Here is a 14,711-nt window from a genome sequence, read left to right as displayed (position 1 = left end):
TTTTTTTTAATCTTGCAGATATGTGAATGCTACATTGGTGGACGCAGTGTCACTAAAACTTTGGCTACAATTGTGACAAGGCTATAAGTAGCTTGTGAAATGCTTCAAATATCTGATTGGACCCGGTTCAACCTGGATAAGTGTGAAGTGATGCACTTCAGGAGATCGAATTCAAAGGCAGAATACAAGGTTAATGGTAGGGTTCTTAGCAGTGTGGAGGAACAGAGGGATTATGGGGTACTCGTCCATAGGTTCCTCAAGGTCACCACACAGGTCGATAGGGTTGCCAAGAAGGCATATAGAGTTTTGGCTTTCATTAGTCGGGGTATTGAGTTCAAGAGCCGCGAGGTGATGTTTCAGCTCTAGAGAACTCTGGTCAGACCACACTTGGAGTATTGTGTTCATTTCTGGTTGCCTCATTATAGAAAGGGTGTGGAAGCTTTAGAGAGGGTGCAGAGGAGATTTACCAGGATATTGCCTAGATTGGAGAGCATGTCTTACGAAGATAGGTTGAACAAGCTAGGGCTTTTCTCTTTGGAGAGAAGGAGGATGAGAGGTGACTTGATAGAGATGTACAAGATGATAAGAGCCATAGATCGAGTGCACAGTCAGAGACTTTTTCCCAGTGCCACAATGGCTAACATGAGGGGACATAATTTTAAAGTGATTAGAGGAAGGTATAAGGGGGATGTCAGGGGTAATTTTTTTTACGCAGAGTGGTGGGTGCGTGGAACGCACTGCTGGCGGATGTTGTGGGGGAAGATACATTAGGGACATTTAAGAGACTCTTGGATAGACACATGAATGATAGAAAAATGGAGGGCTATGTGGGAGGGAAGGGTTAGATAGATCTTAGAGCAAGATAAAGTGTTGGCACAACATTGTGGGCCAAAGGGCCTGTACTGTGCTGTAGTGTTCTATGTTTTATGTAATAACTTGGTCCTAACTGGTGGGAATAATGCACATGACATTTTTGAGCACAAAAGATTGCCCTTAGAGCTCCAAGTTCCCAACAGTGTATGAGCAGACATGGGATAACTTACACTAGGTGGTATATTGGTGAAGTGTACTAGAACATATGGCTGCCTGAAACATCTAGAGTGAAACACAATTTTGACCATTGCTGGGCAACTATGCTTCATTTCAAAGATTCACTCAAGCACTTCTAGGCATGACTCAACCTTCCATATCAGATGATTGAATTTCTTTTGGATTATTGTGGACTTAAATCACCTGGTTCCAGGAGGGGCAATCATTGAACAATTGCAAGGTGACCAAATCTCCTCAGTGCAAAATTCACCTGGGGGCACATTTCAGGTAAGTATTTCACTTAATTTTCATTCTTCAGATCCCACCCCATGCATTGCACTAACTACTCCTCACCTCCCCCATCATCTGATCTCCATTTCCACCATCACCTACTGCCCCCATCCCATCTTGCATATCTCAGTCCCTGATTGATCCTCTGTTAAATTCCTCTTCACCACACATTAAGGCACAAGACCCTGCAGATTCTTCTTGACCCACCCTGGCCATAGCATTGGCCTGAATGGACGTACGCACCATTTATCCTCATCACCTGAATGCAACCCTGGACAAGTCTACCAGATGGCACATTATTGAACCTAAAAATATGAAATTGCAATACTCCTTCATTTGGAAACATTGCACTGAATTAATAGGCCAATAGCTGGAATGGCCCACCAACAACACCACTTAAAGGATAAACAAATGCTTCAACTGGTTAGTTGCTGGTTGATTTCTTCTTGTGGCTATGACTTTACAATTCTGGTGCTTTCCATAGTTATGGCAGAAGTCTGCAGAGAGAAGGGTGATGCGTTGAAAGGCTTTTTGCTGACTTCAAGGCTTCTACATCTTCAAAGGAGAAAGTATTAATATGCATTTTTCTTCAAATTCAGCACGACTGGGGCAATGAATAAAGGTGCTGGAAAAGAGGAATAACATGGGATGGATTGCTGTAACAAGGACGACGACCACAGTGTAAGCATATAACTATCAAGCCTAGTGTTGCAGATCTTTGCAATATCTCTCATGTGCCATCAGCTGTAGCTAACTGAAGCTCTCCGCTCAAAGACAGCTGAGTACATTTCATTCACCCTTGTTAGAGCTCAGCATGTGACTCTGCTTGGGTTGCAGGCTTTCCATCCCTATGAATGCTATTGTTTGCAAGCACACTGCTCTTCAGATGCCACGTATCACTTCAAGCTGAAAGTGACCAGCTGGTGTGTAATCCTAGGCAAAGAGCCATGCAGGTCAGTGGCTGGGATCCTGGTACCAGTCACGCAGCCTTCTTTCTGTCACTGCATGTAGTGTGTAAACCACCATTACAACCTAAGGGTGGCTTCCAGGCAGCAAGGGTTATCAGTTAATGAGATATTTAAAAAGAAAATGCGCACAAGTTTCCAGCATGCATCCACTGAAACCGGGCTGCCACATGAAGTTTGATGGGGCAAATTATCGGCATGGTGTAACACCACTTGCACTGCTTGCAGGGACTCTGTGGTACTCATCAGGAAGAATGTTCCTCAACCCTATTAGTGTGAGGGGATAGCCTTTTCTATTAAGTAACCAGAAAGCAAGTAAGGAACAGGAGCATGAAGGTGGAGGAGAATGATGATGGGAAGTAGGGAGGGAGGCATCCTCGACCAGACCTTTTGACCTTGAAAAGCTCATCCAAGTGCAATGCCAGTAACTACAACCCTGATTCTCCATTCACCAACAGTCCTTCTCTGCTGCTAATCACCATAGTGCCTTGTGCAAAAGTAGCAACTGTCACAAAATAAACAGTTCAACAAATTTTACAAATGAAATTATATCATATTGTATGCAAAAATCAGCATAATAGATATGTATTCTCTGTGGGTCCATTTCTGTCCCAACCACTTAGTACAAAATTATGACTGCTGTTCCACATCTTCATTAGACTTATACAAGAAGAGCAAGAAGATGCCTTTTCCTTTTCTAGTGCCCCTAAACAGTATTCCTAGAAGAGGATTCACTTCCACTGTGTTCTTCTGGGTTCTGAGGTGGCCAGTAAGGCCAATATGTGAGTCACAGGCTCTTCCACAGATTAGCCAGGAGGTGCTTGGTGGGGTGGGTGGGTGGGTAGTTACTAAGAAGGTGTGCTCCTGCTCCTTTCGTTATTTTCAAAAGCCTTCTGTGTGCTCCCAAAGCATGGATTTGAGGTTATCAATACCATCCTGAATCCTCCTTCTTCACTGTAAGCAAGAGATCCACAGGAGACATTTCTTCAGAGACTTGGAGCACATCCTCGAACATTTTCCTCCATCCACCTGGTAATCACTTTCCATTACAGAGTTTGGAATACAGGGTCTGTTTTCAGGGGGTCTGGTGTCAAGCATATAAACACTGTGACCTGCCCAGCACATCTGGTTGAATGTGACGAGGGCCTCAATACATGTGGAAGAAGAAGAAGTCTAAGCCCCTACCATTTCCTGTCTTAGTGCCCCTACACAGCACTGAAGCAGTGGTAACAGCTGAAAACTCTGGATGCACAATCACTGTGAGAAGCTCTGGGAATAGATGTCCCAGCCTTGGACTGCTTTTTTTGTCATGAGCAGCAGTTCATAGCAACATGACAGAAGACAACAAGGGCACTCACAGAGTGGCGGGGGTGGAGGGATGAATACTGCCATGCTGAACGATGATAGCAGGAACATGCTCCGTGGGGCCATGATCACTTCCCTAGAGCCAAATTCAGAATCTTAGTGACTAGTGACTTGATGAAATTCAAGGATAATGATCTGATAATCCCACCATACTTAACAATGCTCAAAAATAGGAACATGCTAAGAATGAGTGTGCAAAAAGGATATTTTAATTTGAAAGGAAATCTGTTATTCTTTACAATTCACATTAGCAGTGTCAGGAATATAACACAGATATAACATATAACCAGAGAGCGGAGAGTGCCGGAAATTAACGAGGAGCGATTTTTTTTCTTCTTTCTAGCGTTTGGGATAGCGGCGGCTGACTGCGCAGGCACGTGACGTCACTCGGAAGCGCACGGGCGATTTAAATAGCAGACCATCATATCCAGCGGGCAGCGTCAGAGCGGGCAGCTGAGTGAGAGGGAGCAGAGTGGGTTAGGCTTTGGCTCAATGGGCTTCGGCAAGAGCGGGAAAGAGGCGAGACTAATAGAGAGGGGGTAAGTTAATTAGTTTATTTGTTGAACTCAGTGGTATTCAGCAAGTTACATCTAGGGTTGGTCTTATGTTTGGAGTGTCAGATGTGGGGACCCTGGGAGACTACCAGACTCCCCGATAACTACATCTGCGCAAAGTGCACCGAGATGCAGCTCCTCAAGGAACATGTTGAGAGTCTGGAGCTGCAGCTCGATGACCTTCGGTTGGTTAGGGAGAGTGAGCAGGAAATAAACAGGAGTTATAAAGAGTTTGCAGACAGCACCTCTGTGGCGGTCCCCCTCAAAAACCGATATCTCATTTTAGATTCAGTTGGAGAGGATGACCTGATGGAGGAAGACCTCAGCAACCGGGACCTTGGCACCGTGCCTGGTACTGTGGTCCAGCGGAGGAAGCGAAATGCAGTGGTTATTGGGGATTCTATAGTAAGGGGTACGGACAGCAGATTCTGCGATAGCGACAATGAGTCTCGGATGGTGTGTTGCCTCCCTGGTGCCAGGGTACGGGATATCACAAACCGGGTCCAGAATATTCTGAGGGGAGAGGGTGAGCAGCCAGAAGTCTTGGTACATGTAGGTACCAATGACATAGGTAGAAAAAGAGAAGAGGTCCTGAAGGAGGAATACAAGGCGTTAGGGAGAAGGTTGAGAAGTAGGACCTCAAGGGTAGTAATCTCAGGATTACTACCTGTGCCACGTGTCAATGATAGGAAGAATAGAAAGCTCTGGCAGATGAATGCGTGGCTGAGTGACTGGTGCAGAGGGCAGGGCTTCAGATTTTTGGATAATTGGGACCTTTTTTGGGGGAGGCATGACCTATTCGCTAAGGATGGGTTACACCTAAACTCCAAAGCTTCCAATATCTTGGCGGGAATGTTTAATTTAGTTGTAGGGGAGGGTTTAAGCTGATCTGGCAGGGGGATGGAAACCAGGATGTTAGGTTACAAGATGCTAAGGTAAAGGAGGAAGTTTATAGAAACAAGTCCAATGAGGATGGCAAGAAGGACAGGCAGGTGAGAAGTCAGGATAATTTGCTGAATAATAGAAGTACAACAAGTCAGGATGTTAGGATACAGAATATTAGGATAGGGGATGAGGTATATAGGAACATGTCTAAGGTAGTAAGTAATGAAGATGGTAAGAAGGATAGACAGGTGGAAAGCCAGGATAATCTGCTGAACAATGGAAGTACAACAAAATTAATAGCAGATACCGGACTAAACGTACTATATTTAAATGCACGTAGCATTAGGAATAAAGTAGATGACCTAGTGGCACAACTACAGGTTAATAAATACGACATTGTGGCAATCACCGAGTCATGGCTTTATGACAGATGTGATTGGGAACTGAATGTCCAGGGGTACACAGTGTATAGGAAGGATAGGCGGGTAGGCAGAGGGGGAGGTGTGGCCATGATGGTTAGTAGTGATATAAAATCAATAGAAAGGAAGGACATTGGGTCAGAAGAGGCGGAATCCTTGTGGGTGGAGCTAAGGAATAGCAAGGGTAAAAGGACAATAGTAGCAGTCATATATAGGCCCCCTAATAGCAGTCAGCAAGTGGACGATAAGTTGCAGTTTGAATAAGAAAAAGCATGCCAGAGTGACAATGTGAAGATAATTATGGGGGATTTTAACATGAAGGTGGACTGGGAAATCCAGAATGGTGGTAGTACTCAGGAGAGGGAGTTTGTGGAATGTCTAAGGGATGTTTTTCTAGAGCAACTTGTTGAAGAGCCCACCAGGGGATCGGCTGTTTTGGATTGGGTGCTGTGTAATGAACCTGAGGTGATTAGGGAACTAAAGGTAAAGGAACCACTGGGAACCAGTGATCACAATATGATTGAGTTCAGTTTCAAGTTTGAGAAGGAGAAGCTGATAACTGGTGTATCGATATTTCAGTGGAACAAAGGAAATTACAATGGTATGAGAGAGGAGTTGGCCCTAATTGATTGGAAGAGTAAGCTGGCTGGAGGGACGGCAGAGGAGAAATGGAAGGAATTTCTACAGGGAATAAGGAAATTGCAGGATAGATATATTCCAAGAAAATAGAAGGTTTTGAATGGAAAAAAGGCACAAATGTGGATAACGAAAGAGGTGAAGGCTAAAATAAAAGCAAAAGGGGCGGCGTGCAAAGAAGCAAAAATTAGTGGGAAAACAGAAGACTGGGAAGCTTTTAAAAACCTGCAGAGAGAAACTAAGAAGGTCATTAGGAAAGAAAAGATGAATTATGAAAGGAAGTTGGCGGATAACATTCGAAAGGATACTAAGAGTTTTTTAAAATACATAAGGTGTAAAAGAGAGACACGGGTTGATATAGGACCAATTGATAACGGTGCAGGAGCTATTATAATGGACGATAGAGAGATGGCAGAGGAATTGAATGAATATTTTGCATCGGTCTTCACCGTTGAGGACATCAACAATGTGCTGGTTAGTCAGGAGTCTCACGAAATGGAATTGAGTTCAGTTAAGATTACTAGGGAGAAGGTGCTAGGAAAACTAAATGGGCTAAAGACTGATAAGTCTCCTGGACTGGATGAGGTGCATCCCCGGGTTCTGAAGGAGGTGGCTTTAGAGATAGCGGAGGCATTGGCGATAATTTTCCAGAAATCGATAGATTCCGGCATGGTTCTGGAGGACTGGAGGGTCGAAAATGTAGTTCCGTTGTATAAGAAAGGTGGGAGGCAGTATAAGGAAATTACAGACCTATTAGTCTGACGTCAGTGGTGGGAAAGTTATTGGAATCTATCCTCAAGGATGGGGTTACGGAATACCTAGAGGCTCAAGGCAAGATAGGTCCTAGCCAACATGGTTTTGTGAAGGGAAGATCCTGCCTGACCAACCTATTGGAGTTTTTTGAAGAAATCACAGGTAGGGTGGATAAGGGAGAGGCGGTAGATGTTGTGTATTTAGACTTTCAAAAGGCCTTTGATAAGGTGCCTCACAAGAGACTGATTAATAAGATGAGATGTCATGGAATTACGGGTAGGATAACAAAATGGGTGGAGCATTGGCTGGTTGACAGGAAGCAAAGAGTGGAAATAAAAGGATCTCGTTCTGGTTGGTTACCGGTTACTCGTGGTGTACCGCAGGGGTCGGTGTTGGGACCGCTCCTTTTTACCTTGTACATTAATGATTTGGATGATGGAATAAATGGTTTCGTGGCTAAGTTTGCGGATGACACCAAGATAGGGGGAGGAGTAGGGAGTATTGAAGAGATAGGAAGGTTGCAGAGGGACCTAGACAGTTTAGGAGAATGGGCAAGGAAATGGCAGATGAGATTCAATGTAGAGAAATGTGCAGTTGTACACTTTGGAAGCAGAAATAAGCGGGCAGATTATTATCTAGGAGGAGAGAAAATCCAAAGCACGGAAGTACAAAGGGACTTGGAGGTACTCGTGCAGGATTCCTTAAAGGTTAACCACCAGGTCGGATCAGTGGTAAAGAAAGCGAATGCTATGTTGGCATTCATTTCGAGAGGTATAGTGTATAAAAGAAAGGAAGTGTTGATGAGGCTCTACGGGGCACTAGTGAGGCCTCATTTGGAATATTGTGTGCAGTTTTGGGCCCCACATCTTAGGAAGGATGTGTTGACGTTGGAGAGGGTTCAGAGGAGATTTACGAGAATGATTCCAGGAATGAAAGGGCTTACGTATGAGGAGCGTTTGTCGGCTCTTGGACTGTACTCACTGGAGTACAGAAGAATGAGAGGGGACCTCATAGCGACATTTAAAATATTGATAGGAAAGGACAGAGTAAATGTGGCTAGGCTGTTTCCCTTGGTGGGTGAGTCCAGGACCAAAGGGCACAATCTTAGAATTAGAGGGTACAGTTTCAAAACAGAGATGAGGAAAAATTTCTTTAGCTAGAGGGTGGTGAATTTGTGGAACTCCTTGCCACGTACAGCAGTGGAGGCCAGATCAGTGGGGGCGTTCAAGGAGGAGATAGATAGATATCTAAATAGTCAGGATATCAAGGGATATGGGGATAAGGCTGGAAGTTGGGATTAGAATAGTTTTTTTTTCTCTTCCCCCATTCCCCATTTCTCATTTCTATTTCCCTTTCCTTGGAGCAGACTCGATGGGCTGAATGGCCTGCTTCTGCTCCCTTGTCTTGTGATCTTGTCTTGTGATAGATGTCATTAAAGCTAGAGGAGTAATGGAGATGCAAAAGTATCCCTGATGTCTGTTATTGTGTTTACTTGTGAGCAAAGAAAACCATCCAAAGAACACCGGGTAGAGTAGAATAACAAATACTTAAAATAATAATCTGTATTTCCAAACTTCCCATTGGAGTACACACATCTACTGTTACTGTGGTACAGACTACAAAACACCCGTTTTCCTTCAAATCTGCTACCTGGGGTTAGGCTTTAATAGTTTTGATTTACAATTGAATGACTTTCTCTAAATTGTGAACTGATGCAGCACACAGCAGATGAAGTTGAGCTTAAAAACTATCTTGGAACTGCACCTGATGTCTCCAGGCAGTTCAGATATTGATTGCTAGCTCTCACCAGAATTTCAATGGAACATGGAGCCCAATTGCACTTCATTTCCCTTAGGTTGGGCAATCCAGATTTAGCTCTGAGTGAAAGCACTGCGGCGGGTGTCTGGCAGGCACCTAAATTATTGCATTCTTGTGCTTGGATGTCACCTAAATAGCAATGAAGTAGGTTGTGCAATTCACATATGCTGTGTGTCTGCTGTGGTATGTTCCAATGGCTGTATTAGGGGCAAAATGGGTCCTTGCTTTAGGTAAATATTCTGTGCTATATTGAGTTGTTGCCTATTTACCTTGTAAAAACCAATAAATATATGCCCATAATAAACAGAGGTTTGACTTGATGCACTCATGGATTGACATTGTCTGGTTAATATCATTATTGGGAGCCGGAAGGCATCAAGTAGAAAAAGTTCAATACAGTCATTTTCACTGCATTGGCCCAGGCCATGTCTGTGTTGTGTATAAAGGCAGTTTCAATTGATCCCAATACTCTATCCAGTGACCTATCAAAGTGTAGAAACACATTAGAAGTCATCAGATTCTCTGGTGTTAGATAAGTGAGGGATTGGGGATTAATACTGGCACCTATGTAAAGTTGGTAAGGGGCCTCATTAAAGTGTTCTGATGAACTGTGGACTGTAACAAGGATGATCTGATATAACTCACCAGTTGCATGGGGTGGGAAACCAGGTCTCTGTAGGTGAATATCAGCCAAGGGTAGTCTTCAGCATTTTTTTTACTTTTCCCTTGTGGGCCAAACATAGCAGAAGTCCTTCTCAGTGTCCCCCATAATGTCCTGGGCCTCCCATATATCTTTCTTCTGACTGACATTTGTTTTTGATATGTGGTCTGTACTTATGAACCTGTGGCTCTCTGACAGTGGCCTCCTACCACAGACTTAAACAGCTGGGTAGTTCCTTCCCACTGAGCTTCCAGGCGTTTTGCCTTGAAAGTCAGCAAGCATTATACCAAAGAAGCCTATCCATTAAGACCATCAAAACACGCTGTTGCTCTTACATCAAGATGCCATTGGCTTTGGTTCACTCCCACCTAGAATTTCAAATCAAACTATTTTCTAATTAGGAATTGGACCTTTCTTTTGATATAAAAGAACGATTTGTATTTATCTTACACCATTCTTGTCCTAAGAATGCTTTACATACATTAAAGACAATCAAGCACCAACAGTTGTAACACAACATCAAGGTACCTCAAGCAGCAATGCCATACAAGACCAGTGGCACTGGCTGAAAAACCAGCACTGATCATGTCACTGTTCTTCTTCAAATAGTTTATAAAATGTATCGAACTGAGCAGGGAAATGAAGCTTTGGTTTAATCTCTTCTTGAAAGACAACATATCTAATGCTATAGTACTCCCAAAGTATCTCACTGAAATGTCAGTCTGGATTTCATGCCCATGTGTCTCAAGTATCGCATAAATCCAAAACTTCTGAGTGAGAACCAAGGCTGATATACCATATGAGCAAATTGATATGTACCCTTTCAACATGAGCAATACTGTAAAAATGATGCAAGAAAAGCACTGATCCGAAATGAACTGCAATTGATACTGCACAGAAGTGACCAACCAACATGTATGAGTACTCTAGATATCTTCATATTTCACTCTACTGTGTGTATTAGGAAATCTCTTGGTTCAGTAGGGGATAAATACGTAGTCAGATCATTTGTAGCAGTGTCACCAGAATAAGAAAATGAAATCAGTTCAACACTATTTCTTCAGATCAAAAATTAATGTAAGCTAGAGCAATCGTTAACTCATATGTAGATTTTGAGTATTGATACACCTTCTCAGAAATATCTTTGAGCCTTGGGTTGTAAACAGAACCAATATTGTCAGACACAAATGTATAAAGAAGTTGTAAGGAAAAGTTTTCACCTCCCAAACATGCTGGTCTATAATTGGAAAGCAGTGTAAATGTCAATGTTTGTTAACAGCTGGATTACCTTGGCTACTGCTCTGCTTAAGCAGACTAGGCCGGGCTAGTCAAATAATTAAGCCTATGATGAACTAAAACAAACAAAAATGGCCGTTTTCTCACATTCCAATATACTGGAGTTTTTTTCACCAATTTAGCATATTCCATTTATAAGTGCAAAGGAAGATGTCCCAATAGTAATGGTTTAGATATATTTAGTATTCCTCTTCAAGGAAAACCATTAATTATTTCAGATAACCTTACATTTACTTTCTGTATATAAACTTAGCTGCAATGTTAATACAATGAAGAAAAAAATATAGGCCCATGGATTGTTACTCCTCCAGGCACATTAGGATTTTGCAGTTGTTGGAGCATGTTTAATTGCTCTGAAAATGCCATTGTTTGGCTTGAACTGTGCATAGGCAATGATTGTTGATCCAGATTAATGTCAGACTGACAAAATGTCAATGGCTGCTGACTGCACCCAGTGGTGGTGAAGGCAGCTTAATGTTTGGGCCTTTGAAGTATCCTCAGTTGGGTCTCAGGATAATGGACGTCAGAGATCAAGGGGGAGCAAAAATGGACATTTTGCACAGGTGATATGGTGGAACAAAGGCATTGAACTTGTAACTAAATCACTGAACAACTGGGCCCCAGTGGAATTTTGGGAGGTTGAGAATGTTGGCTATCTTAAGTTTTGAGTTAGCACATTTAAGTGAGGATAACATGTTTAGAAGTCCAAAGACAACAAAGTTTGAATATTTATTGACTTGAATCATGAGGTGTTTATGATTTCTTCTTCTTTCTTTTTCTTCCTTATCTTCATCTTTCCTTGGAACTTGCTTTGCTTCCACTCCAGTTTTTTTGGGTTGTGAGGTGATGGACAAGGCCAATGTGTGAACCGAAGACTCTCCCACAGACGGGGCAAGAGTGGGTAGATAGCTTTGAGGTGGTACATTCTATTTGCCATTTATACAGGGTCTCAATATGCTTCTGATGCACATGCTCAAGGTTCTCAATACCATCCCCAAAGTTTCTTCTCCCCTTTGAGTGTTCTGCCTTCATTGACAGGTGGCTCCTGAGATATGAGAAGTTGTTCACATTTTCCAGGATCCTGTCATGAATCTTTATCGCCAGATGGTGGTGGTGTACAGCTGGTGCAGTTTGGTAGAGGACTTTATCTTGGGGATGTAGAATGTAAGACCTATCCTCTCATATGCTTTAGTGAATGAGGCTTGATGTTAGGACTTCAAGAGCATGTAACCTGAAACATACTGTAGTCTGATTATTAAGATTGGGATGACCTTAGTTCTGGTCTGTATTTGCCATTTTCTCATTACTTCTGAAGATCAGTTCAACTGCTGGGGCAAGTGTTGGAGGTAAGGTGTAGCATTGCAGTGGGAAAGATTGAAAAAGTCTTGAGGCAAAGATGCAGCCTTGTTTGATACCGGTCTTCACTAACAATGAATCTGCAGTAGATCCATTGCTTAAGATCATGGCTTGCTTGCCAACATGAAACAAGCATAAGATGGCAATGAATTTCCATGGAAATTTGAGAAGAGTGTTCCATAGTCCCTTCTCACCAAAGTTTTTGACTCCATCAGTTGGGAGGGATTGTGGAGCACATTCTTCAAATTGGCTTCCACCCTCAGTAGGCCATGCTGCCATTTCCTATATTCCTCAGAATCAGAATGAAGTTTATTATCACTGTCTTTATATGACATGAAATGTGTTGTTTTGTGGCAGCAGTACCATGCAAAGGCATGGAAGACTATAAAATGCAAAATAAATAAATAGTGCAAAAGAAAGGAACAATGAGGTAGTGTTCATGGTTTCATGGATCGTTCAGAAATCTGATGGTGGAGGGGAAGAAACTGCTCCTGAATCATTGAGTTTGGGTCTTCATGCTCCCGTACCTCCTCCCTGATGGTAGTAACGAGAAGAAGGCATGTCCCAGACGGTGAGGGTCCTTAGTGAAGGATGCTGCCTTCTTGAGGCACCGCCTCTTGAAGATGTCCTCAATGGTGGGGTGGGTTGTGCCCGTGATGGAACTGGCTGACTCTACAACCCTCTGCAGTCTCTTGTGATCCTGCGCATTGGAGCCTCCATACCAGGCTGTGATACAATCAGTCAGAATGCTCTCCACCGTTCAACTATAGAAATTTCCAAGAATCTTTGGTGACATACCAAATCTCCTTAAGCTCTTAACAAAGTAGACATGTTGGCATGCCTTCTTTGTGATTGCATCAATGTGTTGGGCCCAGGACAGATCCTCTGAGATGTTGACACCCAGGAACTTGAAGCTGCTCACCCTTTCCACCACTGACCTCTCAGTGAGGACTAGTGTGTGTTCTCCCAACTTCCCCTTCCTGAAGTCCACAATCAATTCCTTGGTCTAGCTGACGTTGAGCGCGAGGTTGTTGTTGCGACACCACTCAACCAGCTGATCTATCTCACTCCTTGTTGCCATCTGCGGTTTTATGAACAACAGTGGTGTCATTGGCGAATTTATAAATGGCGTTTGAGCTGTGCCTAGCCACACAATCAACAGTGTAGAGAGAGTAGAACAGTGGGCTAAGCACGCATCTGTAAGGTGCGCCTGTGTGCCTGTGTTGATTGTCAGCAAGGAGGAGATGTTATCACCGATCTGTACTGAGTGTGGTCTCCCAATGAGGAAGTCGAGGATCCAGTTGCAGAGGGAGGTACAGAGGCCCAGGTTTCGAAGCTTGGTGACTAATACTGAAGGGATGATGTTAATTTTGGATTTGGGTCTAAATTGTTACTTTTCTTGTCGTTTAACTTTCTTTATGCTTGCTTTTATGTACAGTATGTATAATCACCTGTTTGTCTGTAAATGTTCAGTGGATTTTCAGTAACTTGTAGTAAAGCTGGTTCTGTACTTCTTTAGCTTCTTTGTCTGTAAACCTGAGATGTCATGGCAGCATAAATCAAACGTCTCCTTGTTGTCTCACAGGCTGTTCTTATCAAACAAGACTCCCTTTTCTATCCAGCTTGAACCAGTTTTCAGTATAAAGAAAGACCACATGGCAAGTTCTTTGTTAGAGTGTGTTAGAATTTGTGAGAGTGAGAGTGAGTTAGTTACTGTTAGTTCTTTGTTACTTGCAGTTTTTTACTGCCATTTCTTTGTTATGAACATCTAATAAAATGGCTGTGACCAAAAGATTTGCACCTCATTCTTGACTTCTGAAGAACCTTCTGGACAATATCATCTCCAGATCGAACAGTATTGAACGCTGAGCTGTAATCGATAAACACCAGCCTGATGTATGCTTTGTTGTTGTCTGGGTGCTCCAAAACAGAATGGAGAGCCAGTGAGATCGCATCCGTTGTAGACCTATTGCAGCAGTAGGCAAATTGCAGCGGGTCCAGGTCCTTGCTCAGGCAGGAGTTAATTCTAGCCATAACCAACCTCCTGAAGCACTTCATTATGGTAGATGTGAGTGTTACTGGTCAATAGTCATTGAGGCAGCTCACCCTGCTCTTCTTAGGCATTGGTATGATTGTTGCCCTATTGAAGCAGGTGGGAACCTCAGACCACGACAGTGAGAGATTGAAGATGTTCTTGCACGCTTCAGCCAGTTGGTCGGCACAGGTTTTCAGTACCCAGCCAGGTACACCGTTGGGGCTTGACACCTCGTGAGGATTCACCCTCTTGAAGGATGTTCTGACATTGGCCTCCGAGATAGAGATCACAGGGTCACTGGATGCTGTGGGGATTCGCAAAGTTGTAGCTTTATTCTCCTTTTCAAAGCATTCTTGGAGGTGTGGACATGATCTTCACCATGCCGCAAATCCAAGAGGAATTCAAGGAGCAACGTCAACCTGCTGTTTTTGGCCTAATGCGTATTAATTTGTACCTTGCAAGACAGAGTTAAAAGCAGACTTTTAAAAATACTGACTAATAGTATTCCTGCAGTATAATATTTAATTCATGTCTTCCAACTGTGTTGAATACATTGAGATGAGTCACATTTTCTTGGCTGCCTGTTAGGTTAGCCCCATGGGCTAAATTGGCAGTAGCAACTTCAACATCAGTTTTATCAAATATATT

This window comes from Pristis pectinata, chromosome 16, assembly GCF_009764475.1.
Source record: "Pristis pectinata isolate sPriPec2 chromosome 16, sPriPec2.1.pri, whole genome shotgun sequence".
NCBI classification, from domain to species: Eukaryota; Metazoa; Chordata; class Chondrichthyes; order Rhinopristiformes; family Pristidae; genus Pristis; species Pristis pectinata.
Note: the sequence above shows the minus strand (reverse complement) of the source record.